The 25808-nt window shown below is 47.0% G+C and overlaps 1 long non-coding RNA gene across 1 annotated transcript; it reads left to right on the top strand.

Moving 5' to 3' along the window:
* Window positions 1–386: 386 nt before the first annotated feature.
* Window positions 387–18355, top strand: LOC129015079 (uncharacterized). Its single transcript, XR_008494505.1, has 4 exons — window positions 387–411; window positions 5008–5157; window positions 15313–15587; window positions 18274–18355. It is a non-coding gene; the product is annotated as an uncharacterized LOC129015079 (long non-coding RNA).
* The last annotated feature ends 7453 nt before the right edge of the window (window positions 18356–25808 follow it).

The raw sequence follows: 25808 nt of genomic DNA, 5'->3' as shown, positions 1-25808 counted from the left end.
CCTGGGTTCATTCTCCTGCCTCAACCTCCTGAGTAGCTGGGACTACAGGCCTGTGCCACCACACCCTGCTAATTTTTGTATTTTTAGTAGAGACAGGGTTTCACCATGTTGGCCAGGCTGGTCTTGAACTCCTGGCCTCAGGTGATCTGACTGCCTCGGCCTTCCAAAGTGCTGGGATTACAGGGGTGAGCCACCGTGCCTGGCCAGCAAGTCCACTGCTGCCTCCCTGCAGCCTCAACCTCCAGGGCTCAAGCAATCCTCTCGCCTCCTGGGTAGCTGGGATTACATGTGCCACCATGCCCAGCTAAGTTTTAATTTTTTTTGTACAGATGGAGTCTTGCATGGCTGGTCTCAAACTCCTGGCCTCAAGTGATCCTCCCACCTTGGCCTCCCGAAGCACTGGGATTACAGGTATGAGCCACCACACCTGGTCTATCATCTCTCTCTCTCTCTCTCTTTTCAAGTAGAAGAAGGAAAGGCCAAACAGGTTAATTTGCCCACGGTCACCACTGCCCGCTCTGTTTGCCTTTCCCGGGAAGCCAATCCCATTCACAAGCACATCCCTGGCCCTGCAGAGTTGCTGTATCTGAGGAGGAGGGATAGTTGGGGCATGGGAGGAGAGAGTGTCCATCCTTGCTTCCTCTCTCGGGTGGAGAGAATAATAATAGCTTACCCTTTTACCTTGTTGACTGTGCAGGGCACTGCGAACAAGTGCTTCACGTGATCCACTCGTTCCCTCCTCACTGTGTGCGTGATCCTCATCATCCCATTTTACAGACGAGGAAGGTGAATCCACTTCATCCAACCAGCAGAGTCTGCAAGAGAGGGAGCTCACGTGGGAGGCTCTAATGGGTGGGGTCTGGAAGTGATGATGTCACTTCTGCTCACTTCCACTGGCCATAACTCGGTCACATGATCATGCCTGACTGCAAGGAAGGGTGGGAGATGTGTAGTCTATCTAGGTCCCCGGAGGAAACTGGAAATGAGATTCGCTGACCACATGGTGGCCTCCGCCTAGGCTCTTTGCATGCACTGATGCCATTTAAACCCCAGAAGGAGATATTATTAACATAGTTGCAAAGCTGTGGAACTGGCATTCAATCCCAGGCCTCCTAATTCCTCAGCACAGTGTTTTCTGGACTTTCACAGAAGAAGAGGGGAGAAGCAGAATGGAAAAACCTGAGAACAGTAAGGTGAACACTGTCAATCAGGCTCCCAAAATCTAGGCGTGGGAAGCTACGTTAGAGGTGACGGGGGCCCTGAAGGTGGAGTTTTAAGACTATTGCTGTTACTTTTGGCTGTGTGACCTTGGTGTTGTGCCAGACTTCTATTGATTTCAGTAGGGATGGGACCATGTTCAAGAAGCTGAAGAGGTGGGTGTGGTGGCTTGCATGCTAACCCTAGCATGTTGGGAGGCCAAGGTGGGTGAATCACTTGAGGTCAGGAGTTCAAGACCAGCCTGGCCAACATGGTGAAACCCCATCTCTATTAAAAATACAAAAATTAGCTGGGTGTTGGCAGGCACCTCTCATCCCCGCTACTCAGAAGGCTGAGGCAGGAGAATGGCTTGAACTTGGGAGGTGAGGTTGCAGTGAGCCGAGATCTTGCCATTGCACTCCAGCCTGGGCAACAGAGCAAGATTCCATCTCAAAAAAATAAAATAAAATAAAAAGAGGCTGAAGAAGAGAACTGGAGCCAGCAAATAAGACATAGGGTTTATTAAGGGGACTTACATACCGGGCAGTCCAGTGGTGGTGGGCTAGACTGGAGAACCACTACCATTTGTAAAAACCTTGCAGATTATATAGTATTTCCACTTAGCACTCTAGCAATTTCACTTAGTGTGCTAGCACCCCTAACAGCCTCCTCCTGACAACCTTCATTTAACCCAAAACAAAGAGCCTCCATCCCCCGTACGGCCTATGTTTCATGGGATGGGCTGGGTTCAGATGTTCCTCGTAGATAAGGAATGAATCTGCACGTTGGCCACTCCCAGATTCCTTAGCTTGGAACTCTGAACACACATTTTTCTTAGACCATAGGGTCATTCTCAGGGTATTGCTCCAGTTAAGTGCTTGCTCTCAGGTGCATCTGCCATGCATTTGGCTGAATTGCTTCTCTTCTGAGCCTTGGTTTATTGTAATACCAAGATGATAAGACCCATCTTGTCAGATTATCTGTGAGGATGAAATAAAATACCACGGCCTGGCCAGAGCAGGTATATGATAGTGAAGATTTAATCAGAATTAAAATCTAGGTCCAAGGCTTTCACCCATGACTGCGCATTTGAATCACCTGGTGAGATTTTAAAAATGACCAATGTCAGGTCCCCACCCTAAGAGGGTCTGATTCACTTTCATGGAGTAAGGTCAGAACACAAGCACTTTATAAAAATCTCCCAGGTCATTTTAATATGCAGCCCTGCCTGAGAACCACCTGATCTATGACATTCACATTCAACCAGAATGGACCAATTAATATCTCCTCCTTACTTGAGGAGTGAAGGGGTCCAGGGTCTAGAATTTGGGGGAGGATTTTAGGGTTGGACTGAGGCTGAGGTTGACCTTGAGCCCCTTCCTGGGTCACCTCCTGCCCATCCCTTTCCATTCACCAGAAGCTGAATGAGACAGAAGAGATAATATACTCCATCCATTGCACCCCTCCTCAGCCAGGCGTGGGAGGGCAGGTGGATCCGTCTGCAGCAGGAAAGATCTGATGCATTTCAACCGCATCCTGTGTAATGAAGGCCAGCTCTTTATCAGCCTGCCTGGCCCTGGATTTTCATCTCTGCCATCTGCTTTGCCGAGAGTGGCAGGTGCCAAAGCTTACAAATAGCCCCAGCCTGTACTTTTGTGTAGAACAGCAAAGCATCATAATTTCTGGGCTATTACCAGGTGGAACAACTTCTGCCAGCTAAGGTGACATGTGGCAGTTGGCATTTGAACAGGTTGCTTTGCAGGACCAGCAAGAGACAGTAACTGCCATCTCAGGGCTATGACTTTCAGAGAGAGAAGAAACGCCACAAGCTGATGACATTGGTTACTCACTTGATGTTGCCCTCCAGATGAGCGGAGAGGCTGGGAACTGCAGCAGCGGGCTGGGCAGGGGGCGATTTATTTATTTAACAGATCATTTACTACATGCCAGGCACAATTCTAAATGCTTTTCAAATTATTATTATTATTTCGTTAGGACAAGGTCTTGCTCTGTCTGCCAGATTGAAGAAACTCCTGGGCTCAAGCAATCCTCCATCCTCAGCCTCCTAGTAGCTGGGACTACAGGGTGTGCCACCATCTGGCTAATTTTTTAATATTTTATAGAGACAGGGGTCTTGCCATGTTGCCTAGGCTGGTCTTGAACTCCTAAGCTCAAGTGATTCTCTCGCCTTGGCCTCCCAAAGTGCTGCGATTACAGGCATGAGCCACCATGCCGGGTCGCTTTTCAAATTTTAACTCAGTTAAATCCCCACCACAACCCTATGAGGTTAGAACTATTATTATCTCCATTTTAAAATGGGGAAACTGAGACAAAAGGGCTAAGTAAATTACTCGAGAGCCCACAGCTGGGCAGTGGCAGAGCTGAGGTTCAGATCCAGGTGGTCTGGCTTCAGGGTCACTGCCTTGTGCCTGGGGGGACCAAGAGCAACCCTCAACCCCACTCTTGGCAGGTTGAGGCTCAGTGTGTAAATGGAGGTCCACATACCCTGTGTACAATATTTACAAGTTATACATCGAGGTAACAACACTATGACATGAAATCCGTTCTGTCCTCCTGCCCTGAGAAATCTCTCTTCATAGTGACCTGGAAGGCCAGGTTTGCATCAGGTCTTTTCTGACTCCCTTGGGTTCTGTGCTAGGATGTGGGGGGCAGCGGGGAGCCTCCCAGTGTCCTCCAAGGTGTGGGACCCCTCTTGCCTGGATTTATAAGCTGTATTAGGTGAGGGACAGGGAAAAATCAGCACAGCACCTAGGTTTGTGGCTTAGGCAGGTTTTAGCCCAAACTCATGGTCCTTTGTGGAGTTCCCCTCCCCTAAGATTGAGTTACTTGCCATTTTTTTGTTTGAGACAGAGTCTTGCTTTGTCACTGTCAGCCAGGCTGGGGTGCAGTGGTGTGATCTTGGCTCACTGCAGCCTCCGACTCCTGGGTTCAAGTGATTCTTCTGCCCCAGCCTCCCAAGTAACTGGGACTGCAGGCACGCACCACCATGCCTGGCTAATTTTTGTATTTTTAGTAGAGACGGGGTTTCACCATATTGGCCAGGCTGGTCTTGAACTCCTGACCTCGTGATCCACCTGCCTCAGCCTCTCAAAGTGCTGGGATTACAGGCATGAGCCACCGTGCCCAGCCCGAGTTATGTGCCTTTTTATCTTCACCCTCAAGACTCTGCTTGTGGAGGTTAATTATAAACAGACATTTCCACTGACTCTGTGGCCTCAGCTAGTCTCTAGGCCTCCTCTAGCCTCGATATGCTGACCTGTATAATGGGGCCACTTATAACTTCTTCCTTCCTATCTCTTAGTGAGTGAGAGGATGTATTAATACATAAAGTGTGCATGGCAAGGACTCCTGTGCATTCACCAAAGTCCCTTTCCTTTTCCTCCTGGGTACATAATCTATATTTTCCAGCCCATGTTGCTGTCACATGTGGCTATGTGCCCAAGTTCTGGCCAGTAGAATGCAGGCATGAGTAATGTCATTACTTCCAGACCTGACCTACTGAAACCTTCCCCACGAGACCCCTTCTACTCTTCCCCTGCCTGCTGGCTGAATGTGAGGATTTGGCAGAAGGCTCTAATACCCAAGACAGGGTTGGCACACTATGGTGCATGAGCTAGATCCTGCCTGTGGTCTGATTTCATAAGTAAAGTTCTATTGGAACACAGCCACATCCATTCATTTGTGTCTTCCCTGTTGGTGCATTTGTGCTGTAAGGGCAGAGTGCAGTCACTGTGTCAGAGACCCTGTGACCTACAAAGGCAAAAACTTCTACTATCTGGCCCTTTATAGAAATGTTCGCTGATGCTTGCCCTAGAAGATGGGAGATCCACAGATAGAAGGAGCCTGGTTTGTGAGTAGCAGCATTGGAAGCTCAACATGGCTGGCTGCTGGGAATCTCCACGTGGGACTCTTCATAAGGGAGAAATGAACAGTTAGCATGTAAATCTTTGATATTTTGTGATTTGTTTGTTACAGCAGCTAGTATTACTTGTCCTGACTAATATGCACATAGTAGGTTTGTTTGTTACAGCAGCTAGTATTACTCATCCTGACTAATATGCACATAGTAAGCAAAAAAAAAAAAAGATAGATTCCCTTGTTATCTATATTTTTCTTCTTCTTTTTTCTTTTCTTTCTTTTTTTTTTTTTTTTTTTTTTTGAGATGAGGTCTCACTATGTTGCCCAGGCTGACCTTGAACTCCTGGGCCCAGGCAATCTCCCAGCCTCAGCCTTCTGAGCAGTTGGAACTACAGGTGCATGTCACCATACCCAGCTTATATTTTTATACTCTCCATAAACTTTCATATTGGAAACAGCTCAGAAAAATGAGTGGTGCTAGCTGTAGCTTTCTCTCACCTCCAGACCTTTGTACATCCTGTTCCCTCTGCCAAGATCATTGTTTTCCCATCTCTTCACCTCACTGTCTCTTACTGATCTTTTAGGCCTTAGGGTAGACAACAGTGCTTCCAGGCAAACTTCCCTTGCTCCTCTGTCCCCCAAGACCAGCTTAGGTGCCTCTATTATGTGGCACTAAATAGCCTTAGAGAAACAGTATACAGTTAAGAGCTGAACCCAGTTAGACTGCTTGGCCTCAAGTCTTGGCCTATCACGAATAAGCCATGAGACTTTGGGAAAGTAGCTTACCCTCCCTCTGCCTCAATTTCCTCATCTGTAAAATGAGAATAATAATATTGTTTATCTCATAATAAAGTGGGAATTAAATTTAGTGGAAATTAAGTGAATTAAAGTACAGTTGAGGCTGGGTGCGGTGGCTCATAGCTGTAATCCCAGCACTTTGGGAGGCTGAGGTAGGAGGAGTGCGTGAGCCTAGGAGTTTGAGACTGACCTGGACAACTAAGTGAGACCCTGTCTCTACAAAAAGTAAGAAGAATTAGCCAGGGTTGGTGGTATCAGCCTATAATTCTAGCTACTTGGGAGGCTGAGACGAGAGGATTCCTTGAGCCCAGGAATCGGAGGCTGTAGTAAGCTGGGATTGTGCCACTGCACTCCAGCCTTGGTGATAGAGTGAGACACTATTTCTGGGGAAAAAAAGTTATACTAAGACTTCAACTGTTTGGGGATTTTGTGCCCCAACACCTGCATTGTTTAAGAGTCAAATGTACTTAGAATTACATGGCAGGAACTAAATAAGTGTCAGGTGACATTATCACTATTCTTTCTGTAGCTCCTGTCACAGCATGCACCAAACACTAATGCCATAGTGACACTTTTCCAGTGGACTGTGGGGTACTTGATGCATAACAGGCTTTCCATACATTTTGGTTGATTGAAAATCAATGAAGCAGTAACTACTGCCCAGTCCTCTGGGGCTTGGCCTACCAAGGCTCTCCAGACAGTGCCACCCCCTTGCAGAGGGTTTAGGGCTAACATGAAACTGCAGCTTGAACAAGGACAGTTTCTGATCAAGGGAGACAGACTCGAAACCCCAGAACTCAGCCTTTTTTTTTTTTTTTTTTGGTTGGTGGGGGACAGGATCTCGCTCTGTTGCTCAGGCTGGAGTGCAGTGGTGTGATCATAGCTCACCACAGCCTTGCTCTCCTAGGCTCAAGTGATCCTCCCACCTCTGCCTCCCAAGTAGCTGGGACTACTGGCATGCACCACCATGCCTGGCCAATTTTTGTGTTTTTTTTATTTGTGGAGACAGAATCTTGCTATGTTGCCCAGGCTGGTCTTGAACTCCTGGCCTCAAGCAACCCTCCTGCCTTAGACTTCCCAAATGCTGAGATTACAGGCATAAGCCACCATGCCTGGCCAGAACTCAGCTTTATCAGTCAGGCTAGAACTCAGCTTTATCACTCAAGATTCTTTGTTGCAAACCACAGAAACCACACCAGCAAACTTAAGTACAGGAAGAATACATGATTCAATAGATCACAGAACTTCCAGAGGGCTATGATCAGATCTGGAGACTATGTACGCAAGTGGGGCACTTAAATTACACCACCAGACTGCTCTAGTGGAGAACCTGTCCCTACTGTTTCCAGCCAGAGGCAAACCAGCTTGACTCATTGATGCCCGTTGTGATGGGGTTCCGGCCTAACTTCTGCAGCGGCTGCTGTGCAAGTAGCCTGCCTCTTGTGACCCGCTGAGTGTGTTTGCACAGACAGATGGGGCTGAAGAGCTTGCAGAGTCTGGGAAAAGGGGACTTTTGATGCCAACTCCCTCATCTCCCAGAATCCTGGAGATCAGATTCTATTGTATCTCCCTCCTGCTTTCCTTTCCTTTCCTTTTCCTTTTCCTTTCCTTTCCTTTTCTTTTCTTTTCGAGACAGAGTCTCGCTCTGTTGCCCAGGCTGGAGTGCAGTGGCACGATCTCAGCTCACTGCAACTTCTGCCTCCCGAGTTCAAGTGATTCTCCTACCTCAGCCTCCCGAGTAGAGAGTAGCTGGGATTACAGGTGCATGCCACCATGCCCAGCTAATTTTTGTATTTTTAGTAGAGATGGGGTTTCACCATATTGGTCAGGCTGGTCTCGAACTCCTGACCTCAGGTGATCCACCCATCTCGGTGTCCCAAAGTGCCAGGATTACAGGCATGAGCCACCGCGCCCAGCCTCCCTCCTGCTTTTCCAAAAGCAGTGGTAGATGATAACAATGGTAACCAACATCATTGACTCCCCATGGGGCACTGGGCCGTGACTCCCGATGGGCCATGTGTTTTGCAGCATTGTCTCCCATCCTTCTCACTACAATCCTGGGTGGCAGATGCTGTTATGAGCTTCATCATACATATGAACAAACTGAGGCTCAGAGAGGTTAAGCAACTCATCCAAGGTCACACAGCACCATCGAGAATTTAAATCGAAGAGGACTCCAGAGCCCAGATTCTTAACTACCACACGGTACTGCTGTCTTTACTCCCCGGGGAACTTAATTGATGGTTTAGACAATAGCGAGAGGGAGGGTGTGTATGCATTCATGAAACCCGGTCTGTGCCAATCTTCCCACCAGGAAGGGTGTTGTTGCAGGGCAGGATTGTGCATTTCAGCCAAAGTGGTGGCAGGGGAGGGGTCCCTGTCCTGGCAGACAATGAGCTTTTTGACTTCTAGTGACCAAAGGGTAAGAAACGGAACTAACCTCCTGTCCATAGCCTGATGATGCCGGTGCTCCAGGATCCTTCTTCCCTCCCTCCCTCCTCCATCCTCCTTCATCTTTCTTTCCTTACCATTGTCACCATCCCTATCACCACCACCCTATTATCACCATCCTCATTCAGCATGGGCCGCTATGCACCACTGTCCTCTTCATATTATGTCACCACCAGCCCATCACCAGCCCACCGTCCTTTATTATGACCATGACGATAACCATCACCCTGGGCACTACCACCACCACCGAGCCATCACCAAACTGTCAATGTCTCCATGTCTACCGTCTTCCTGACACCCTCATCACCACCGCTACCAGCATCATCAACCCTGCCATCCCCCTGCCATGACTGCCTCTCTGCTGCCACTATCTCCACCTGCACTGTCAGCATCACCACCAGACTCTGAGCCTGTTCACATCACCATTCACACCACCATTCAGTGATCAACTTCATTCACCACCCACAGCCCTGTCACGATCATTCCACTGTGCTTGACATCACTGTTGTCCCCCCACCTATCTTTTTTATCTTTTTTTAAGGTAGAGGTTCTTGCTCTGTCGCGCAGGCTGGAGTGCAGTGGCACGATCATAGCTTACTAGAACCTCAAACACCCAGGCAACAGGCGTGTGCGATGACCATGCACGGCTAATTTTTATTTTTATTTTTAATTTTTGTAACCTGGGAGCATACATTCAAGTTGCCCTGAATATACACTCCCCCAGCTAATTAAAAAACTTTTTTTTTTTGTAGAGATGGGGTCTCTCTATGTTGCCCAGGCTGGTCTCGAATTCCTGGCCTCAAGCGATGCTCCCCGTCTCGGCCTCCCAAAGTGCTGGGATTACATTTGTGTGCCATGGTTCCTGGCCGCCATCACCAATATTTTCACCAGCACCAATACAACCCTGCACAAGTCACGAACACTTTCTGAGTCTCTCCTGGGCTTTAGGCACGTGTTAAATGCCAAAGATGAAAACATGCTGATGAAAAGGACTGTGATTTGTGTTTTCCGTCATTGTTATCATCAGCGATTACTGGGCTCTCTCATTCATGCCTTATTCACCACCATTCCCTGCCTAAACAGTTGCTTTAAGCAGAAGTGCATCCTGTAAAACGTGTGAGTTTCTCCAATATCAAAACACGCCCCAGAGCCCAGCTTTTGCCTTTCCCCTTCCCTTATGCCACAGGGAAATCCCACCCACCGTTCCCTCACTGGTTTTGCTTTGGCATCACCAGAGAGTACATTTTCCCCTCTCTCCCATCCCTCTCCAGGCCTCTGCATGCCTGTCTTTGACCAACTTGTAACTGGGCTTTAAAGCTTCCCAGCCCCAATATACTGATATAATTATGATCATATGTTAGGCAGGTTTTGTGAGCCTTAATTAAATGTCCCTTGGCTAAAAGAAGAAAATGGCAAAAATCTGCTTCCCATTGCCAAGGCTGTGTGGGGCCTCTGGAAGGCCGTTGTCTTTTGGGTCTGGGTGGTGATTCTGAAGAAAATAGCCTGTCCTCCCGGTCAGGCCACAGAGAGGAAAGAGAGGCTGAGCCTGGAGGCTTGAATCCGGCCCCAAATGACCGGTCAGAAGCAGGCAGATTTCAGCTCATTTCAAGAGCCTGTGGTTGGTGGAGTGGGTGGGCTTGGTGGGCTCCATCGTCACAGTCTTGGTAATAGAATGAGCACTTACACTAATGCCATTGATTGTAACTGTAATTAGCGGATTTAAGGGCCCAGGATTCAATAGCTCCACAGTCATTCTAACATGCCCCGGGTGGGTTAACCCTTGTCATTTCCACTGTTTCCTTGCCTTTCAAAGACAGGCAGCTGCTTTCCTTGAAGGGGCTTGACAGGGGCAGTGGGAAGATTTGGGTCCAAATCCTGGTTCTGCTCCTTGCTGCGTGATCTTGGCAAGCCCCTTCACCTGTCTATGCCTTAGAAGGTAGAAAACAGGGATAATGGTAGTGAATACTGCCTAGAGCTGTGGTGTTGATGAAACACCTGCGTGCTTGGCACAAGGTAAGTGTGCAAGAAGTGTTTTCTGTTATCATTGTTAATTAATTTTTTATTTTATTTTGTTTTTATCTTTTTTAGAGACACGGTCTTGCTCTGTTACCCAGGCTGGAGTGCAGCGGTGCAAGCATAGCTCACTGTAGCCTCAACCTCCTAGGCTCAAGTGATCCTCCCACCTCAGCCTCCTGAATAGCTGGGACTACAGGCATGTGCCATCTTGCCCACATTACTACCTCTTATCTCTGTTTCTCTCTGTCCACCCACACAGATTTGCTTTCTCAGATTTTCTGTTCGTGTGGGGACCATGTTTCAGAGCTCCCAAGGTTACAAGTTACTATGCCCAGGTAATTAAAACAATTTTTTTTGGTAGCGATGCTGGTCTCACTATGTTGTCCAGGCTTGTCTCCAACTCCTGGGCTTAAGCGATCTTCCCGTCTCAGCCTCCCAAAGTGCTGGGATTACAGGTGTGAGCCACTGTATCTGGCCCATTATTAACTAATTAGTGCATCAAACAAATGTGTCAGAAATTCCAGTGGATTCTAAGTGGACATGGGCATGTTGGGATATCCCCGGAACACTAGTAGGTGTGGGCCTACCATCTGCATTTGCAGGATGACTGAGAAATATCCAGAGAGCAAAGGCCTTTAGGAGCAGCAAGAAGCAGGGCCCAGAGGAGGATAAGGCAAGTGAGGCATTCAGGGCACAACATTTAAGGAGACCCCACTCTCAGGAGCTGACCCTGCACTTTAACGAGCCTGAGAGTGAGGGCCTCCTTAAATTTTCCATCCTGGGCACGTCCTTGGTCTCACCCTGGCAAGAAAATGGACCTGTCCAGCTTGTTCCAGTGATCAGAGCTGGGGCACAGAGTTTTATCATAAGACTCTGTTGCAGCCAGAAGTTACCACAATGATGTTGCAGACATTTGTAATGCAATGTGGTTATGTTGTTTCTTTTTTTCTTTCTTCCTTTTTTTTTTTTTTTGAGATGGGATCTTGCTATGTTGCCCAGGCTAGACTTGAACTCCTGGGCTCTAGCGATCCTCCTGCCTCAGCTGTCCGAGTATCTGGGACTATAGGCATGCATTGCTGCTCCTGGCCAGTGTGGTTTCTTTTGAATAGCTGTGGGAAGTCTCTTTATTTAGGAGCCCTGCCTGTCCATGTCAGAAGTCAGGAGTGCTGTTTTGCAGCTTTCCTTGCAGCAGGAGTACAGGACCCAGTTCTCAGGAACAGCGTGAGGAGAGGCCTCGCACTAGCAGTGGGCAGGGTAGCTGTAGGGGCCTGGTTGCAGTATTCTTGCAGTGTAATTTGGGGACTTCTGGCTTTGTGGGGTCCAAGCTTGATTCTCTGGTTCTTCTGGAGACTTGATGAATGTCTTTTGATGAATGCCTTTGTGACCTAAAGCCACCATAGTGGAGTCTGTTGCTGGCAACCAACGACTCTGACTAGGATACGGAGGTGTCTCACGAAAGTTAAGGCAGGAATAGCCCTAAGTCTTAAGAAAGGCCTGGAGCTGGGAAGTGGAACGGTATCAGCATGCCATTTTTCTCTCTTTTTTTTGGGTTGTGGTTGTTGCTGTTTCTTCATTCATCTTTCTTAGGTTGAAAATAAATTTAAGAAAGAAGCCCAAGTTTTTTTTTTTTTTTCTTTGAGGGACAGCTTTTGCTGTGTTGCCCAGTCTGGTCTTGAATTCTTGGGCTCAAGGAATCTTTTTGCTTCAGCCTCCTGAGTAGCTGGGACTACGGGTGCATGCCACTGTGTCTGGCTTTCTACATCTCATCTCTGTTTCTCTCTGTCCATCTACACAGATACACTTTCTCAGATTTTCTGTTCATATGGAGGCCATATTTCACAGCTCCCAAGGCTACAAGCTTCAACCATCGCAGAAATTAGCCCCGTTTATCTTGGCCCCAGCACTAAATTCTTATGAGAAATAAATCTGGTTGGCTCAACTTGGGTCAGTTGGCCATGCCCGGTCTAATCACTGTGTCCAGGGAGCAGAATTACACAGTGCAAATATTTCTGATAAGGTCCCTCCCATTGGCAGTTTCCAGGGAAGTAGAACTGATCCTGAGCTGGAACAGATATCCCCAAGGGTCTACCATAATCAAGAAAATTTCTATTATTAAAGCCAAAGAGGCTACTCAGCTCTTTCTGGCAGCTCCACCCTGTGGGAGGCTGTCTCATTCCAGGGTTGGAGAGAGCTGAAATTAAAGACAGAAAGAGCAGTCTCAGCAGACACTGGAACACGTGGGGCCCAAGTGGCTCTGATATGAGGCCACTGTGACATAGTACATTTTAAAAAATCTGGCTGGGTGCAGTGGCTCATACCTCAAATCCCAGTTATTCAGGAGGCTGAGGTGGGAGGATCATGTGAGGCCAGGAGTTCAGGATCAGCCTGGGCAACACAGACAGACCCTGTCTCTAAAAACATAAAAAAATTAGTTAGTTGTGGTGTCACACGCCTGTAGTCCTTGCTACTCGGGGAGGCTGAGGCAGGAGGATCAAGTGAGCCCAGGAGTTCAAGGCTGCAGTGGGCTATGATTGCAGTAGGAAGACTCTATCTCTAAAAAAGAAAAACAAACAAACAAACAAATGGTTTTCCTCCCCTACTTCCCTTCCCTGCTGCAGAGCACCACACAGCAGTGATGTCGGGAGGTATGGGGTGATGGGGGGTACCTGGTGAGGTAGCAGCTGCTCCCAGGGGGGCTCACATGTATTTGTGAGTACATGCAGGTACCCTTTGGGTAACCTCCTAAATACTCATGGTGGAAAAATAGGACTCTTGAGGCCAAAGATTCTTTTAAAAGCAGGTAAATCCAAGTCACTACTGATAACAAGGCAAGTAGGCCTGGGAGCCCACCCCAGGTGCGATGATCATTTACTCAACATCTGCTGTTTCCCAGGCATGGAGCAGGGATGCTCCACTCACCTCAAACACCAGGATCCCAGTGCAACTTGCCGTTTTGCTTTATCCACAGTAGCGTACAGAGCTCTAAATAGCTGCAGAATTCAAAGCAAGAAGAACAAGAAAATCTTTGGGTCAGTTTTGTAGAAACAAAGTGAAACATAATGTTTCATAGAATACAGGCTACTCTGAGGAAGAAATGCCATGCCCTTTTGAATAAGAGGCTTAACCCATGGGGAGCTCAACACATCAGTGTGGGGGTGGCTCATCCATATGTTACCCAACACTAGGGTTTTGGTCTAGGTCCCATTGTCTGCTGCACAGAAAGCCAATCACTGAGACAAGTATTGCCATGGAAGAAGGCTTTATTATATTCAATGTTTATACTGTTATATTTATCATGTATTATTTATATTACATATTACAGGCGATGTCAGCTGGAGAGAGGGAGACAAACCTCAAGTCCATCTCTCCCCTCCAACTAAAGTTAGGGGTTTATATAGTGGGGAAGAAAAACAAGTGGGATAAGGAAGAGAAGCTGGTCAGCTGGTCAACCGGCAGCAGGCTTTTTTTTTTTTTTTTTTTGAGACAGTGTTTCCATCTGTTGCCCAGGCTGGAGTGCAATGGCACGATCTCGGCTCACCACCACCTTCGCTTCCTCGGTTCAAAAGAATCTCCTGCCTCAGCCTCCCAAGTAGCTGGGATTACAGGCACCTGCCACCATGCCTGGTTAATTTTTTGTATTTTTTGTAGAGATGGGGTTTCATCATGTTGGCCAGGCTGGTCTCAAACTCCTGACCTCAGGTGATCCACCTGCCTTGGCCTCCCAATGTGCTGAGATTACAGGCATGAGCCACCATGTCCGGCCCAGACACATCTTATTATACAAATGTCAGTTTATTAAGCTTCAGTTCTATGGGCATCCAGATTGTTGGAAAATGGGGCCGGTTTTGCATGTGCAAAGTCCATGCATGTGCAGTGAGAAGCACTGGCCCTTGCCCCTTACCTATTTGGGGCCCTGCCTGCTGGGAATGGGAGGGTCTGGTGATGTTTCCTCCTGGCAGGTGCCCAGGAGCCTTGGCTTCCATCCTGATGTCTGCCTGCAGCTCTCAGTCACTCCACTTTCTTCTCTGAGTCTCCAAAGTCAGCACACACCTTCTATTCCTGGAATTTTAACTGTGCTGACCCTTTGGCTTTTCCCACACTCTTGTTCAACTTCTTCCCACTCGTTCCTCAAGACTCCTCCTCCAGCATTCTTTCTGTGGCAGACACTTGAAATTACCTACCCAATGTTCATTTCTTCCTTCCAATATTAATTTTGTAATTTTTGATTTTTAAATTTAAATTTAATTTTTATTTTATTTTAAATTAATTTTTTTGAGACAATGTCTTGCTCTGTTGCCCAGGCTGGAGTGCACTGGCATGATCATGGGTCACTGCAGCCTCGATCTAGGTTTCAGTGATTCTCTAGCTTTAGCCTCCCCAAATACTGCAATTATGGGCATGAGCCACAGCACTTGACTAATTTTTTATTTTTTGTAGAGATAAGGTCTCTCTATGTTGCCCACACTGGTCTTGAATTCCTGGGCTCAAGAGATCCTCCTGCCTTGGCCTCCCAAAGTGCTGGGATTAGAGGTGTGAGCCACTGTGCCCAGCCCCTTATGATATGTCCAGTTCACAGGGTGAACACCCTTAATCCAAAAAGTCGGATCCGAAATACTCCAAAACCTAAAACTTTTTGAGCACTGACATGATGGCACATGTGAAAAATTCCATACCTGACCTCATGCGACCAGTCACAGTCAAAACACAGTCTGAGCTTTGTTTCCTGCATAAAATTATTTAAAATACTATATAAAATTACCTTCAGGCTATGTGTACAAGGTGTGTATGAAACATATATGAATTTCCTGTTTAGGCTTGGGTCTCAGCCCCAAGATATCTCATTATATATTTGTAAATATTCCAAAATCTGAAAAAATCTGAAATACTTCTGGTTCTAAGCATGTCAGATAAAGGCTGTTCAACTTGTATATGTTTTTGTTTGTTTGTTTGTTTGCTTTTTTGTTTTTGCAGAGTCGCGGAGGACAGTCAAATGGGTATTCAGCAAGTACCTTCCCAAGTTCCCTTGCAGCGATGGTGGTCATGTGACACAGACCTGGCCATTGAGATGTGAGCATTGCTCTCCTCTCTCAGTGCAGTGCTGGAAATGGGATCACATTCGTGGAGCTGCCCAGAGGGATGCTTCAAGGAGAGGGCACGGTATTCATCCAGGATCTGGGATTCCCAAACATCCTTCTGGTCAGCCAGTATATGGAGCAGTTGTTAAGCTTTGGAATCAGACTTCCTGGGTTCATTCATATCTGGCTTCTGCACAACTTACTGGTTGTGTAATCTCAGCCTGAGCCTCAGTTTCCTTATGTTGAAATAGGAACAGTAATCATACTGGCTTCTCAGGTTGTCGGGGCGACTAGATCAGCATGTAAGCCCCATGAGGGAAGGAAGCTGTTCATCTTACCATGACATACTCACATTCCAGTGTGAGTAAACAGTAGGCACCTAACAGATTTGGATAGAGAAAATAGACATACAGATCTTAGCAGAGTGACCAGTTCAAGAAATCTTACCTAAAAAACTAAATTGGCTGGGCACAGTGGCTCACACCTATAATCCCAGGGCTTTGGGAGGCCGAGGTGGGTGGATCACCTGAGGTCAGGAGGTTGAGTCCAGCCTGGCCAATATAGTGAAAACCCGTCTCTACTAAAAACACAAAAAAAATTAGCCGGATGCGGTGGTGCGCGCCTGTAGTCCCAGCTACTTGGGAGACTGAAGCTGGAGAATTGCTTGAACCTGGGAAGCAGAGGTTGCTGTGAGCTGAGATTATGCCATTGCACTCCAGCCTGGGTGACAGAGTGAGAATCCGTCTCAACAAAACAAAAGAAACAAACAAAAAAAACCCTAAATGAATGCCAGGCATAGTGGCTCACACCTGTAATCCCAGCACTTTGGGAGGCTGAGGTAGGAGGATTGCTTGAGGTCAGGAGTTCAAGACCAGCCTGGGCAACATAGCGAGACCCCATCTCTACAAAAAATTAGCTGGGCATGGTGGCATTTGCCCGTAGTCCCATTTACTTAGGAAACTGAGGCAGGAGGATCACTTGAATCCAGGAGTTCAGCAATGCAGTGAGCTATGATCCCACCACTGTACTCCAGAGCCTGGGCAACAGATGAGACCCTGTCTCTAAAACAAAGAAACAAACAAAACACCTAATTCTTACTGAGGCCATAGATTCCTGCAGAAGATTCCAGCAGAGGGAGGGGGAAGACACGGTTAGCTGGTGCGCCTTCCACCTCTCTCCATTGAATAGATCAGCTTTTATCAGATTTATGCAAGGGATTCATTCCTGAAGCTATGCATTATTTAAGACTAAATTTCCCAGAGGGATACATGTAAAGCAAGACGTGCATTATTTCAAAATTGGAGCATACGGCATGTCTTTATTAATATTTTTAAATTGCCTCATATCTAAGTCACACAATGCAAATTTGCATAAAATGAGATGCACTGTTTCAGGATTCTCGACAAGGTTGAGTGGGCAAGAAAGTTTCTGAAGGTTAAAAAGCTCACACCCTAGTACTGGCCTCCCAAATTTGTGGGGGCTGCTATTAGTGGTGAGGGTGGTCATCATCATTTGATATTAAAAGTAGCTTAATACATATTGAGGAACAATTTACTTTAATGAAAGTTAAACTGAGTCAAAGTTATTGCAGGAAACTGAATTATTGAAAATTAATTGGTCTTCCCCCCCTTTTTTTCTCACTGCTTTTTGTTTATCAGAAAGAAATGAGAGAAATCTTGCCTTCCATTTCCCTAGGACCCTGCTCCAAACTCAGTGGTTTTTAAATCCCAGTATGCGTAATAATAACCCAAGGAACTGGCTGGGCTCCTGCCCCCTAGATTTTGAGGTGGACCCAGCACTCTGCATTTTTAATGGACACCTTAAGAGACTCTGATGTGGGTGATAAGAACACTGGGTGTTTGAGGCTACAAGGTGCAGGAGAATTAGCTGGCTTGTCTGGGAAGCAGAGGCAGAGGGAGTGGGGATGTGGATGGGCTTTGTTGCAAAGGGCCCTTCAAGGTGGCAGGTCTCAGGTGGGAGTGGCTCTGTGAGGGCTGTGCAAGCTGAACTTTCAGTCCTGAAGCCTTGGGAATATTGTTCACGGTGCCTGAAACAGGCTTGTGTCAGTGGAGAGGACCTTTGAGGGGCATATATCATCCATCCCAAAGGGTGATTTTTGAGACAGGCATTGTGCATCAATCAGGGCAACAATATCTGTAGCAAATATGATCAATCACTTACTAAGTGCCAGGCCCTAGTCTCACTGTCTTAAATACACTAACTCATAGGTCTTGTTATGCTATTACCCCCATTTTACAGATGAGGTAACTGGGAGCACAGAGAAGTTCAGCGACTTGCCCAAGGTCACTCATCCGGTGAACGGCAGAGCCAGGGTTTGAATTTAGGCAGTAAGCTATAATGTCCATTCTTGGTCCTGTGCCCTTTGGCCTCAACAGAGGCTGTGAGGATGGTGACCACACAAACTGAAGACTGAATCCTTTTTAATTTGAACCAAATCCTGAGATGCTTGTAAGATCCACAGAGAGAAGAGGACTCTGGAAATTGACCATTGTTGAACTCACTGTCTATGCTAACTGATATGGTTTGGCTGTGTCCCCACCCAAATCTCATCTTGAATTGTAGCTTCCATAATTCCCATGTGTCATGGGAGGGACCGGTGGGAGGTAATTGAATTATGGGGGTGGATCCCCCACTACCGCTCTCGTAGTAGTGAATAAGTCTCATGAGATCTGATGGTTTTGCTTGGCTCTCATTCTGTCTTGTCTGCTGCCATGGAAGAAGTGCCTTTTGCCTTCTGCCATGATTGTGAGGCCTCCCTAACCACGTGAAACTGTGAGTCCATTAAACCTCTTTTTCTTTATACATTACCCAGTCTTGGGTATGTCTTTATCAACAGCATGAGAACAGACTAATACACTAACTAATGGAGGAACGACTTGATTCAGAAATGTAAAGAAATGGGATGGTTTGCCCCTCAGGAGTTCTAGAGCAGTTCCTGCCTGTGGCTCCAATAAGAATGTCAAGGTCACTGGATTGCATTTTATGTGTTTTCTTTCCTAATTTGATTTTTGGAATAGATGCTGTGCTATATTTACATCGCTCAAAAAATCAAAACAACATAAAAAGATATTTCCAAAAAGCACTAACTTTTGGAAACTCTCCATTGTGTTCTGCTCTTAGATGGTCACATTTAGTACTTTGTTGTATCTTCTTCCAGGATTTGTTTTGTTTTGTTTTGTTTTGTTTTTTGACAGAGTTTTTGCTCTCTTGTTCAGCCCTGAATGCAATGGTGCAATCTCGGCTCACTGCAACCTCTGCCTCCTGGGTTCAAGTGATTCCCCTGCCTCAGCTTTCCGAGTAGCTGGGATTACAGGTGCCTACCACCACACCCGGCTAATTTTTGTATTTTTAGTGGAGACGAGGTTTCACCATGTTGGCCAGGCTGGTCTCGAACTCTTGACCTCAGGTGATCCACCCGCCTCAGCCTCCCAAAGTCCTAGGATTACAGGCATGAGCCACTGCACCTGGCCTTCCAGTTTTTTTTGTTTTGTTTTTATGCAAATACAAGCAACTGTGTGTGTGTGTGTGTGTATTTATGTTCCCCCTCCTTAATTACACAACAGGTAGCAAACCCTACATACTCTTCTATAAGCTGTGTTGACGAAAAGAGTCAAACTGTAAAATATTTAAAGAGATTTATTCTGAGCCAAATATGAGGGACCAATGGCCCATGACGCAGTCCCCAGGAGATCCTGAGAACATGTGCCTAATGGGTGCCTAAGGTGGTTGGACTACAACTTGGTTTTATACATTTTAAGGAGACGTAAGGCATCAGTCAATACATACAAGATGTACATTGGTTGGATCTGGAAAGACAGGACAACTGGAAGTGGGGGCTTCCAAGTCATAGGCAGATTCAAAGTCTGACTGGCAATTGGTTGAAGAGTTATTATCAATAGAAAGGAATGTCTGGGTTACAATAAGGGGTTGTAGAGACCAAAGTTTTTTTTGAGACGGAGTCTCACTCTGTCGCCAGGCTGGAGTGCAGTGGCATGATTTCAGCTCACTACAACCTCCGCCTCCCAGGTTCAAGCAGTTCTTCTGCCTCAGCCTCCCCAGTAACTGGGACTACAGGCGCACACTACCACGCCCAGCTAATTTTAGTATTTTTAATAGAGACAGGGTTTCACCATATTGGCCAGGCTGGTCTTGAACTACTGACCTTGTGATGCACCCGCCTTGGCCTCCCAAAGTGCTGGGATTACAGGTGTGAGCCACCGAGCCTGGCCCAGACCAAAGTTTTGTTATGCAGATGAAGCCTCCCGGTAGCAGGCTTTAGAGAGAATAGATTACAAATGTTTCTTATCAGACTTAAAGAGCCTGTCTATCCATAATTCCAAAAGGGAGGAGGATATAACGAGGAGTATCTTGCTCCCTCTTCCCATCATGGCCTTGAACTAGTTTTTCGGATTAGTTTTGGAATGCTCTGGCCGAGAGAAGTGGTCCATTCAGATGGTTAGGAGGGGGCCTTAGAATTTAATTTTGGTTTACATCTGCTTTTTTCCCCCCACTTTACAGTGTACTGCATTGTGAAGATCTTTCCATATCAGTGCAGAGACAGCTTCCTCATTGTTGTTTGTATTATTTATGGCTGTAGAGTGGGGTGTGCTGGCACCAGCTGGCTGATGGTGTGCTTGCTCCAAAGAACTGATTGTTAAACCTTCAGCAATTTTGTGAACCAATTGATTTCACATAGGTGGCTTGAAACAGGCCACAGCGGTAGTATTTGCACGACAGAAATGCAAACTCTCTACCTCAGGGCTTCCTGCTCAGACAGCTGGTTGTTAAACATCTATTGCATACCACCCATTGTATGGATATACCAAGGTTCAGATAGTCAGTCTCCCATACATGGATACTTGAGTTATTTTAAATATTGTTTTTTATGGAGGGGCATGGTGGCTCCTGCCTGTAATCCCAGCACTTTAGGAAGCTGAGGTGGGCGGATCACTTGAGGTCAGGAGTTTGAAACCAGCCTGGCCAACATGGCAAAACCCCATCTCTACTAAAAGTACACACACACACACAAAACCTAGCTAGGCCTGGTGGCAGACGCCTGTAATCCCAGCTACTCGGGAGGCTGAGGCAGGAGAAATGCTTGAACCTGGAAGGTGGAGATTACAGTGAGCTGAGATTGCACCACTGCACTCCAGCCTGGGCGACAGTGAGACCCTGTCTCAAAAACAAACAAACACAAAAAACAACAACAAAGTATTGTTTTTTTATAAATGATGCTTCAGTGCATGACAGATATCTGACCTGAGAGGGAAGAGAAAGGGGATTGTGACAGCCACTAGGATAGAAATTACAATAAGCCCCTAGCCTTACCACTATAGGGAGTGGGATTCTTGGAGCAGCTGCCTAGACATCCAGGAGCTTGTCAGAAATGCAGACTCCCAGGCCCCATGCCAGAACTGCTGAATTTGACCAGCACATTAATATGCGCTACAAAGATTGAGAAACACTTCCCTGACAATCTGTGTGTGTGTGTGTGTGTGTGTGTGTGTGTGTGTATGTGTGTGATTGATTCTATTCTTTTTCTTTGTAGAGATGGGGTTTTGCCATGTTGCCCAGGCTAGTCTCAAACTCTTGGCCTCAAGGGATCCACCTGCCTCGGCCTCCCAAAGTGCTGGGGTTACAGGCGTGAGCCATCGCACCCAGCGTATTGATTATATTCTATTTTATATTTTATTTAATTCCTTTTTGTTGTTCTGAGGTCTTATTTATTTTTAAGAATACAATTTTATCTTTACATGTTTAGAAAAATTAGAAAATATGGATAACGCATAACTAAGAAAATAATAGCTTCCTTTCCTTCTGTCCAGAGTTTATCACTATTAACCCCTTTGAGCATCATTTCCAGGTCTTTTCCTGTGCATGTATTCATATGGGTTAAATCAAGTTTAGCCTAACGCTGCCTCCTTACGTATTTTAAGTTTGGCCTAAAGGGTTCTCCGTACATCGTGAACTGTAACCTAAACCGAGGTGTAAACAGACTGTAACCGGCTCTTGTGCCAATCTCCGAGTTTTGGCCCATCAGAGACGGTTTGAATGGTTTGCCCGGCTAATTTTTAAATTTTTTTAGTAGCGATGGGGGACTTGCTGTGTTGGCCAGGCTGGTCTGGAAGTCCTGGCCTCAAGCGATCCTCCTGCCGCTAAGGTGGCGCTTTTAACCCTTTGTGTACCACCACCACAAACCGCCGCCCAGTGCGTTAATGGGTGGAGGTAGGGGGAAGGGGAAGGCTGAGAGTCCCCTTGTGGCCGACCTGGGTATTGCGTGTGCCCAGGCTGAGTGGGAACAAGGAGCGTGTAAGAGTAGATAATTGTAGCATTGCAGGTGGGCTACAGATTTAGAGAAAGGAGACCACGTGCCCACATGCACGAGGGTGCACACGCACTTACACACATACACACACGCCTGCACACATACACACATGCATGCACACCCTGATAAGTGACCCATTCCTTAGCCAAGGCTGCACAAGCATGGTTCCCCAGAGCAGGAGCAAAGTCCGTTTATTTGCCATGACCTTCCCCTGACTCCTTCCCTGGTTGTCAGCTTTCTGCATCCCTTTCCTTGTAGCTGTGGCCTTTCCAGAGCCGAGAGAGCAGCAGAGCTCTTGCTGTGGCCTAAACCTTACATGCTTGAACCTGACAGTGGAGGAACTTCCCTAGCAACCTGGGCGCTAACTTTGACCACTAATGGTTTTGGAACCAGGTTCCCTAGCAGTGAGGCTGCACCCTTACCCCGGGAAAGAAAGCAGGGCCAGGACCCAGGTTCTCCTGAGCAGTGTCTATGCTGCCACCTGCCCAGAGTGCAGGGGCGTCCTCTTCTTATAGGTGACATTTATTGAGCACTTACTGTGTGCTGGGAGCTGCCTGTGCTTTTCCTTTATCTGATTTAATCCTCACAGCAACTCTCTGTCTGACATGGAGTAAGCACTCAGTGAATACTAGTTGAGTGGATGCATGATTAGCCCTTCGAATTAGATCTTCTTCTTATTCTCCTGTTAGCTCCCTGACCTCCTTTTTTTTTTTTTTTGAGATGGAGTCTCGCACTTGTCTCCCAGGCTGGAGTGCAGTGGCACAATCTCGGCTCACTGCAACCTCCGCCTCCTGGGTTCAAGTGATTCTCCTGCCTCAACCTCCTGAAAAGTTGGGATTATAGGTGTGTGCCACCACACCCGGCTAATTTTTGTATTTTTAGTAGAGACAGGGTTTCACCGTGTTGGCTAGGTGGGTCTTGAACTCCTGACCCCAAGTGATCCACCTGCCTCAGCCTCCTAAAGTGCTGGGATTACAGGTGTGAGCCACCGCGTCTGGCCTCAGACTTCACTTCCTACCAGTCTCTGTGCTTCTGGCGCCCCGGCTTCCTTGCTGTTCCTGGACCACTCTCAGTGCACTCCTGCCTCAGGGCCTTTGCACTTTTCCTTTGCCTGAACTCTGCACCCAGATATCCACGTGGCTGGCTTCCTTCCCTACTTCATCAGGCCATTATTTCAACCTCCCCTTCTCAGGGAGGCTTTCCCCAAACACCTTATTTAAAATTACAACACTCCTTCCCTCCCTCCTTATTCTCTTCCCTGCTTTATTTTCCCCAAGCACGCATTATCTTCTCCCATTCTATACACAGTACTTCCTGGTCTTGCTCATTGTTGATCTCTGCTACTTGGATCTATGCCCCTTCTCCCCTTCTGGCAGGGATCTCTGTCTTCGCTGCTATCTCCTGGCTACCTGGGCCAGGGCCTAGTTCAGAGTAGGTGCTCAGTACATATATATTGAATATATCTTGAATGTATGAAAGAACAAATGAGTTTCCTTTCTACAAAGGAAGAGACTGAGGCGCAGAGAAATGAGCCGATCACTTGTCCAAAGTGACGTGACAAATAAATGACAGCTGTGGGATTCAAGTCCTGGCAGGTTCCTAAGCTTGGAAGGTAGGGTTGCCTGGGAGACACGCTGGATGGGTCTTTTTTGATGATCACTAAAGTAAGTTGCCTTGAGTGAAAAGGATTCAGTAGCTGAATTTTGCAAACACAGTGCAACTTGCCGCCATGCCTTCCTGCCCGGGAGGTGGCTCCAGGTAGCTCCAGGCAACAGGAAGATGTGCTGGGTTGGAGGCTGTGGATATCATCTTTGGTGTTATTTTGCTTCTAGAGATGGGAGCTCTTTTCTGAGCCTGTTTGTAGGGACATCTGCATATACGAGCCACCTATCTGGTAAGTCCTTCCCATGGTCCGAGGCCTGTACAGCAGAACCTGGGCATGAGCTCAGGGCTTTGTGTATACCACTGCAATTATGTAGTTAATTGTGCCAGTGTGTCCATTAGCTGACATAATCAGGGAGTGAATTAACTTCTGCTTTTCTGGCTGTATTTTAAAGGCATTTTTAAATGCTTATTTTTTTGGAGCCTATGCACTCTTCAGAAATTAAATTTAGGCTGTGATTTTATTACCCTTTTTATTTAATTTATCCTAACGGTTGCATTCAAGCTGTGAACCAGCTGTTGACTTTGAAAAAACATTGTTCAATTTGAAGGGAACATTTTAAAACTCAATGTAATGGCTGTAAGTAATCACTACGGCAATTACACTTCCCAGCGTTGTGCGTCACATGGGGGCGTAGTGGGGATTTGGAGTAATGCTCCCAGTTGGGCCAGGTGCTGCTAGGGCAAGAGGCAGGCAGCAGGGATCCGGGGCAGAGGGACCAGCTGACCACACTAACATGTTTCCTCTCCCACCCAGTTGGGGCCAGGCCCTGGGGAAGAGAGTTTGCAAGAGGCCCAGGTTTGGCTGAACACGTGGAACCATTGGTGAGCTCCTAGCTCCTGCAGTCCTCTTTCCAGCCACTGAGTCTCATTGGAAGGCTTTGCTCTTTTCTCTGCCTCCTGCCATGGACAGAGGAATCTAAGAGGTTCTGAGATTGGATGGAATTCTGGGGCTCAACTTGCACAGAACCTTTTCGTGAGTCACTTTCTGCCCTTGTACTCATTCATTGACTCATTTACTCCATCATTTTGGTAGACTGCAATGAAAATGGCACATATGCTTCCTATGCCTGTGTGTGCAATGCACCTCTCCTATGGAGGAGTGAATTCCAGTTCTCCAAATCTGAAATTTCAGCTTGATTACGTGATGACGTTTAGTCACTGGGATCTTAGCAAATGCATTGCCAGCAGAGGCTGGGCAAGCACTCGCACATTGAGGCTGGTCCTCTCTTGCTGCCCTTTGACCTCCATGTGAAGAGACCCAGGATAGCCTGCTGGATGACAAGAGACCTTGTGGAGCACGGTTGAGCTGGCCCAACTCGTGTGTCCCCTGGAACCAGCCTGCTAACCTGTGAGTGAACCACCTTAGACCATCCAGCTCCAGTGAGCCAGCCCAGCAAACCTATTGAATCATGAGCTAAATAAAGTGACAGTTGTTTTAAGCCACTGTGCTTTGGGTGGTTCACTATGCAGTAAGAGTAAACTGAAACAATCGGCAAGTATTCAGTGAGTGCCTAATCTGTGCCAAGCATTGAACTTGGCCTTGGGGATGTGTAGCCCCGTGATGGGCATGAGATCCAGGCTGGTCAATGAGAGCACTCAATCCTCTGATCACAGCTTCCTGCTGGCTTGTTTGCCTTTTGCTTGGGGTGGGCAATCCGTGCTCTCGCCTTGCCCTGGTCTGCAAACCTGCATGGTCTCTGGGTCCCAGGTTCAGCTCCAAGTCTCTCCTTATCATCACCCTGAGATGGGCAGCAGGCCTTGCCGGAAGAGTTAGTAGAGATTAGTAATTGATGGCTTCAGGCTAACAGAGAGTTCAAATCCTGACTTCTCTGTTTATTACCATTTACTGTTGTGAAAATAAGTAATTCAAATCTAAGCTGTTGGAACTTTAAAGCATTTTGAGCCTTAAGGGAATGTGATTATAGGACCTGAACCACATGAGAGGCAGCTGTAACTTGGGCACCTGTCACCTTTGTTTCTCTGGTTAGATTAGCCTTTCTCCTGCTTACATTGTATTGTTAATGTTGTAAAGGACTAAAGGGCTCCAGAGAAGACCCTTTCCCTCTTAACTGTTGATCTTCACTTTAGATAAACTTCCCTTTCTGTAGTCCTAGCTACACAAAAGGCTGAGGTGGGAGGATTGCTTGAGCATGGGAGTTTGAGGCTGCAGTGAGCTCTGATTGCACCACTGCACTCCAGCCTGGGTGTCTCAATAAGAAGAAAACAGAAACTTGCGACTTAGTGAGGATGCTGAGATGGGAGGATAACTTGAGGCCAGGAGTTCCAGACCAGCCTGGGCAACATAGTGAGACCCCTATCTCCACCAAAAATAAAAAATTAGCTGGGTGTGGTATCACATGCCTGTAGTCTCAGCTACTTAA

This window comes from Pongo pygmaeus, chromosome 18, assembly GCF_028885625.2.
Source record: "Pongo pygmaeus isolate AG05252 chromosome 18, NHGRI_mPonPyg2-v2.0_pri, whole genome shotgun sequence".
Classification (NCBI taxonomy): domain Eukaryota; kingdom Metazoa; phylum Chordata; class Mammalia; order Primates; family Hominidae; genus Pongo; species Pongo pygmaeus.
The sequence above is the reverse complement of the archived record's forward strand: the minus strand, read 5'-3'. Positions and strand labels throughout refer to the sequence as shown.